This window comes from Pinus tabuliformis, chromosome 2_1 (genome assembly GCF_031772625.1).
Source record: "Pinus tabuliformis cultivar Carrire ecotype Pingquan chromosome 2_1, CPIR1, whole genome shotgun sequence".
Classification (NCBI taxonomy): domain Eukaryota; kingdom Viridiplantae; phylum Streptophyta; class Pinopsida; order Pinales; family Pinaceae; genus Pinus; species Pinus tabuliformis.
The window spans coordinates 780,971,339-780,977,189 of NC_142299.1; positions in this window are offsets into that span (position 1 = coordinate 780,971,339).

Below are 5,851 nucleotides of genomic sequence, written 5' to 3' on the forward strand. Positions count from 1 at the left end.
CAGCTTGTGCTACAAGGCCACATGTTTCTAATAGGCCCAAGGAAAAGTTCAAATCGTCTCCCACCACCAAGTTCAGGTTATTCATAATGGATTTTGAGAATAGATTATTCCAAAATGACACCTTGTCCTGACAAGGCACATAAATATTCAATATCAATAATTCTAAGAATAGCTCCTGGGAATAGACTTCAGCACCTAGAATCTTCTCTGATCCCCAAGAATTTAATAACTTCAGGCTTCCCTCTTCGATTCCCAGCACCAAGCCCCCAGATCTTCCTTTGGCATCCATAGTTATGAATGTCTAGCTCGAAAACATTTTATTCAGTGCCAACTTGATCTCCTCTCCTGCTCCAAGAGTTTCTTGAAGCATTATAATATCATGACAGTAACATTTAATCAAAGCCTTCAATGCTAGTTTCTTAGAGGCACTAGCAAAACCTCAGCAATTAAAGGACAACACAATCATTTGGTCACTCAGGATGGGTCCTACGCTGCTATAAGCACCCTAGTAAGTGATAATTGTTTCTCGTCTGATATATCAAGTTTTGCTCTTTACTAAGCCTTTGATAGGTTGGACTTCCTTCCTCTTGTCTTTTGATGTCCAACTAAGATCGGATGGATTCCCAACCCTCCCATAACTTCCCAAGGGACAATCTTCTTCTCCCAAGGTCAAAGGTTATAATGAGGTTTCTCTATAGATATTCCTATGGAACAAGGGGTTAGAAGGCATCTAGCCAAGGGTTGGCTCAGGAGAATCTTAGGAATGGAGGTTATGACACTGCCTAGGGCCTCAGTCACAAATTCAACATGCAATTTTTCCAAAAGTAGAGCCCTGGAAGGACTAAGCCTCAGGATTGAATTGTGTATAGACTTAAAGGATTTATTAATAGAAGGGATGGGAACGAGAACTGTCCCTCTAAATGAGGTGTAGAAACAACTTCTCCACTCTCCACTGTCTCTGCCTGACCTAGCTCCCCAGGATGCTCCTGCTTCTGCTCTGCCACTTCCTCCATCTGCATATCCTTCATTCCTTTAGTTTCCATCTACATCTAATCTTCAGCCTTCCTAATCCCCAATTCCTTTTTTCCCCTTCTCTTCCCTCTAGGGCCGATATGCATTTCCTTGTTCTCCTTTATGCCTTCTTCTCCTTCTGAATCCCAGAGGGAAATCTCTAGAGAGGTGCCCATAAATGTGGCATCACTGACAACAGAAAGGAAGATGTTCATAATCTATGATCTGTGTGTATGATAACTCCTTGTATTTAAGATGAATTTCCTCTGCTAGTCCTTCCTTTGGATTCAATCTTACCAGATTTCATACTAAGCCCTTGTCCTTTGATTCAAAAAATGACATGTCTACTTCCACATACTGACCCAGAGTGTTTCTGATGGAGCTAAGCACCATCTCCATCCAAAAAGGTGGAGGTAATCCCAGGAGACGTACCTAGACCATAATCTTCGCCACCTAATCTCTCTCAGCATCAAACAGGAGGTTCCATCTTTTAAACAAAATCAGTGCTATGCCAAAACACCAGTTTCATCTCAAAACCCATTCAAGGGTTTCTCCTTTGCTAAATTTTATCATGAACCAACCGCTAGCAAGAGTGGACACTTCAAGCTATTGGTTTGGCACCTCCTTCCATGCTTTGGAAGTCCATTCAGTGATGTAATTTGCTGAGTATTTTTTCCCCTTAGCTCTCCCAACCAAGGTAAACTCTATCGCTTCCATTATTTGGTCTATCTAAATGTCAACTCCAAGCACCAAGCTCAAGCTTACCTCCTTTTTATTTATTAGCTTACCTTTCTTCCTCTTCACTCCATTATTCCCGTTCATCCCCCCTTCCACTGCCTCTATTCTAGTCTCCCTCTCATTGATTCCTTCTAGAGAGAGTGGCTCTAGTTGCTTCTCCACTATACAACTTCATTGGTTTAAAACTCTGACTTCCGAGAGTTGTCTCTCCACTCCCGCAAGGAAAGATGACTCCCCCACCTCCTGTCTTATGGAAGTCTGGTTAAGTACTTCATGCCTCGTCAAGATAAGAAGATAAATTTCTCTTATAAAATGTTCTTTGAAGTCTCCCAACCCCTCTACTAATTCTTCTAGGAAACCTCTAAAACCCTCAGTATGTGCTTCTTCTAATAACTCCTCTGGATTAGGGTTTCTTGGGATAAGGTCTCTCCAATCCTCTAGTTCAACGGACTCCTACATGCAATAGTACTATCTAACCTTTTCCCCTTTACCGCTTCCTTTTGCCCCAAATCCTCTACAAGAAATAGCTTCAAACCCTTGTTTTCCCTCGACCCACAACTGATAACAATGTCTTTGATCCAGATTTAAATAGGAATGCAACAAATTATAGAGATAACCATAAGTATAGATATGCAGCGGAAATAATACTTCATTTAATTACTGTAAAATACTGAAATATGTTTACAAACAGAAATGGAAAGAAACCAGCTAGGGCGATGGTAGCTTATCTCTAAGAAGAGAAGTGGCAGTTACATGCCTCTGAACTATGTTACAATGAGGCTCGAAGGCCTATTTATTGATTGAATTGAGGCTTCTGTGATCCATAACATTTATAAGAAATATTTCGGCGTAAATCACATGCAAAAAATATCTGTCGACGTGTTTTGAACCAACTAGTGTGGTTCATCGTCAGGACAAGTTGAAGAAATAGATCCAGCTTAGCATGTTAAATAGTCTGAGAAGAGCCTCCAACGGCTAACTTGACCAACGGCTAATTTTGACTTTAGGATCAGGGTCAATATATATATATATATATATATATATATATATTATTATAATTTAATGGAAATTAGTTATATTAGGTGACCAATAAAAATATATAAATATATAAAATAATTTTAAATGGTGTTAATGGTTAGTTAAAAAGGTATTGTTTAAAAATTATAACTTATTTAGTATTTAAATAGGAATTAGTTATATAAAGGACCTTTCTTGTAATATAGATATATATAGATATATATATATATATATATATATATATAAAGTAATATTAATAGGATGTTAAGATAAAAGTTAGTTAGAATTGAAAATTAAGTTAACTTAAATATCTAAATGTAAAAAAAAAAAATTCATATATATAGATTAATTAAGAAAGTAGAAGGTTATAAAAGGTACTAATATTGAAAAGATATCAGGAAAATGAATTTAGAAATAAATAAAAAAAAATAAATAAAAAATGAAAAAATAAAAAAAAATAAAAAAATAAAAAATAAAAATAAAAATAAAATAAAATAAAATAAATAATAATAAAAAAACAAATAAATTAATTAAATTAAATTAAATAAATAAATAATAATTATAATAAAATAATAAAATAAATAACGAGAAAATATTATCAAGTTAACCTAAAAAATAAATAAATAATAACATAGAAAAATTAAATAAAATTAAATTAAATTAAATTAAAATAAAAACAAATAAATAAATAAAACAAGCGAGCGACACATTCTAAAAAGAAGAAGGATAAGAACAGGATCAAAAAAAAAAAACTACAGAGCCAAAAGGAGAAACCCTAGGAGGAAGGAAAAGACAAGGCTCCAAGGAAAAGGATCCGCGAAATTAAGGGAAACATCGAAAGCTAGAAAAAGTAAAAAAGGGGGGCGGGGGGGTGTTGCAAAGAAAATCAAGACTAGGAAGAAAGGGTAGGGATCCAGCAGCTACTGATCTTCCAACCGTCATCTCTATTGAGATTGTTCGGCCTTCTTTCAATTTCAATAGCTTCCCTGAATTTACGGTGATGGAACTGTACAACCTTGGCAATAACCTTGGCCTCCTCAATAAAAACCTGATGCTTGGTCTTTTCCGCATGCTTTGCTAACACTAAAGACTTGGTTCTCCTATGTCTTAGGTCAGCTGCATGTTTGCTGATCCTTTGATGGATGGAGCGCCCTGTTTCCCCGATATGGGGGGTCCCACAAGAACAAGGGATCAAGTAGACACCCTTCATGTCTTTAGGGTCAATGGGATCTTTCACTGATTGGAGGGATTTGTGAATAGTGTTGAGGGGCCTAAAGGTTGAAGGAATATCATACTTCTTAAGGATCCGAGCAATCTTGTTTGTGGTTCCCTAGACATAGGGAAGATGGGCACCTAGCCAGCACTCTTTAGGTTCTTTTTTAATTAACAAATATTTAGAGGCTTTACGGAAAGCCTTTTGACTTAGGCACCTACTATAGCCATTCTCCACAAAGACATTAAGGAGATGGGATTTCTCCTTATCGAAGCTCTCCCTATTAGAAATCCTAAGGGCATGAGTAGCGAGGTTGTTAAGAACACCCAACTTTTGAGCAGGGAAATGATGGGAATCGGCATGAAGATACTGCTCAGTATGCGTTTTCTTCCGGAACACTGAGTGGGAGAGTGAACTGTCCTTATTCTTAGATATAAGAATATCCAAGAAAGGGAGGCAACCATTGACCAATTTTTCCATAGTGAACTTAATGGCAGAGGACTGACAATTGAGGTGATTGAAGAAGAGATCCAACTCCTCTTGGCCATGGGACCAAATGACATTAGTGTCATCTACATACCTTCTCCACAGCTTGGGAAGGAGACGAGCCGAGGCTAAAGCTTTGGCTTCGAAATCTTCCATAAAAAGATTCGCAACAATAGGGGATAGGGGTGAGCCCATGGCAACACCACAGGTCTGTTCAAAGAACTCACCCTCGAAACAGAAGAAAGTGGAAGTGAGACAGATCTCAACCAGATGCGCGGTATCAGGATCTATTATGCGATAGATCACTTCCAAGGCCTCCTTTATAAGGATACAAGTATAAAGGGAGACCACATCAAAGCTGACGAGGATGTCCTCAGGGTCAAGCTTTATGTCCTTAAGCTCTTTAACGAAGGAAGCAGAGTCTTTTACGAAGGACTCTGTATGGCCAACCAGGGGTTTGAGCTTAAGAGCAAGGAACTTAGCTAGAAGGTAGGTCGGACTACCAATGGTGTTGACGATAGGCCTCAGGGGAGCCCCTTCTTTATCAATCTTAGGCAGCCCATAAATCCTAGGGGTAATTGGATTGCTCTCAATGAGTTTATGGCAAAGGGAACTCACAGAGCTACTAGACTTGATGGCGAGAGCCACCATCCTAGAAATTTTCTTAAGAGGGTTCTTGGGCAATTTTTTATAACTGCCACTATTGTAAAGATGATCTAACATCTTCTTGTGGTAATCATCCTTATTAAGGATGACCGCAGCCCCTCCTTTGTCAGCCCTCAGAACGACGATATCATTGTTCTGGTTTAAGGATTTAAGGGCAATGAATTCCTCATTGCTGAGGTTCTTCCGAGGGGGCTTAGCCTTTCTAAGGACGACAGCACAATCTTGCCTGATAGTGTCCTTAATATTACCCAGAAGATCTCTAATCCCGTGTTCCACGTTGCAAATAATGTCATCCACCGGGATTTTTCTAGGGGCAAGGGCAAAGTTTAAGCCTTTGCTTAAAAGTTTAAAAACAGAAGGGGAAAAAGAAAAACTCGATAAGTTAACAACTCTACTATTCCAGGAGGGAGGGAGACAAGCAATCTGGTGCAAATCCTTAACCTCCTTGATATGGTTATCATTGCCATTGTTTTTCATTGTTGAGAAAAAATGGAAAACCCTTAACATCCCAAAACCTAACCCTAGAAGATGAAACACCAAATTGTGGGCCCCGTTTTGGTAAGTTGGTACATCAATTTCCCGGGGTCGTAACTTTGGCATACAATCTCTGTTTGACGCGTACAATAGCTCGTTAGAAAGATTTGTCCAAGAAATACAATTTTGGGAAGAGCAACATCAATCTAAGGACCCCTTCACTTATCCTCAGTCTCTGAGTAACCC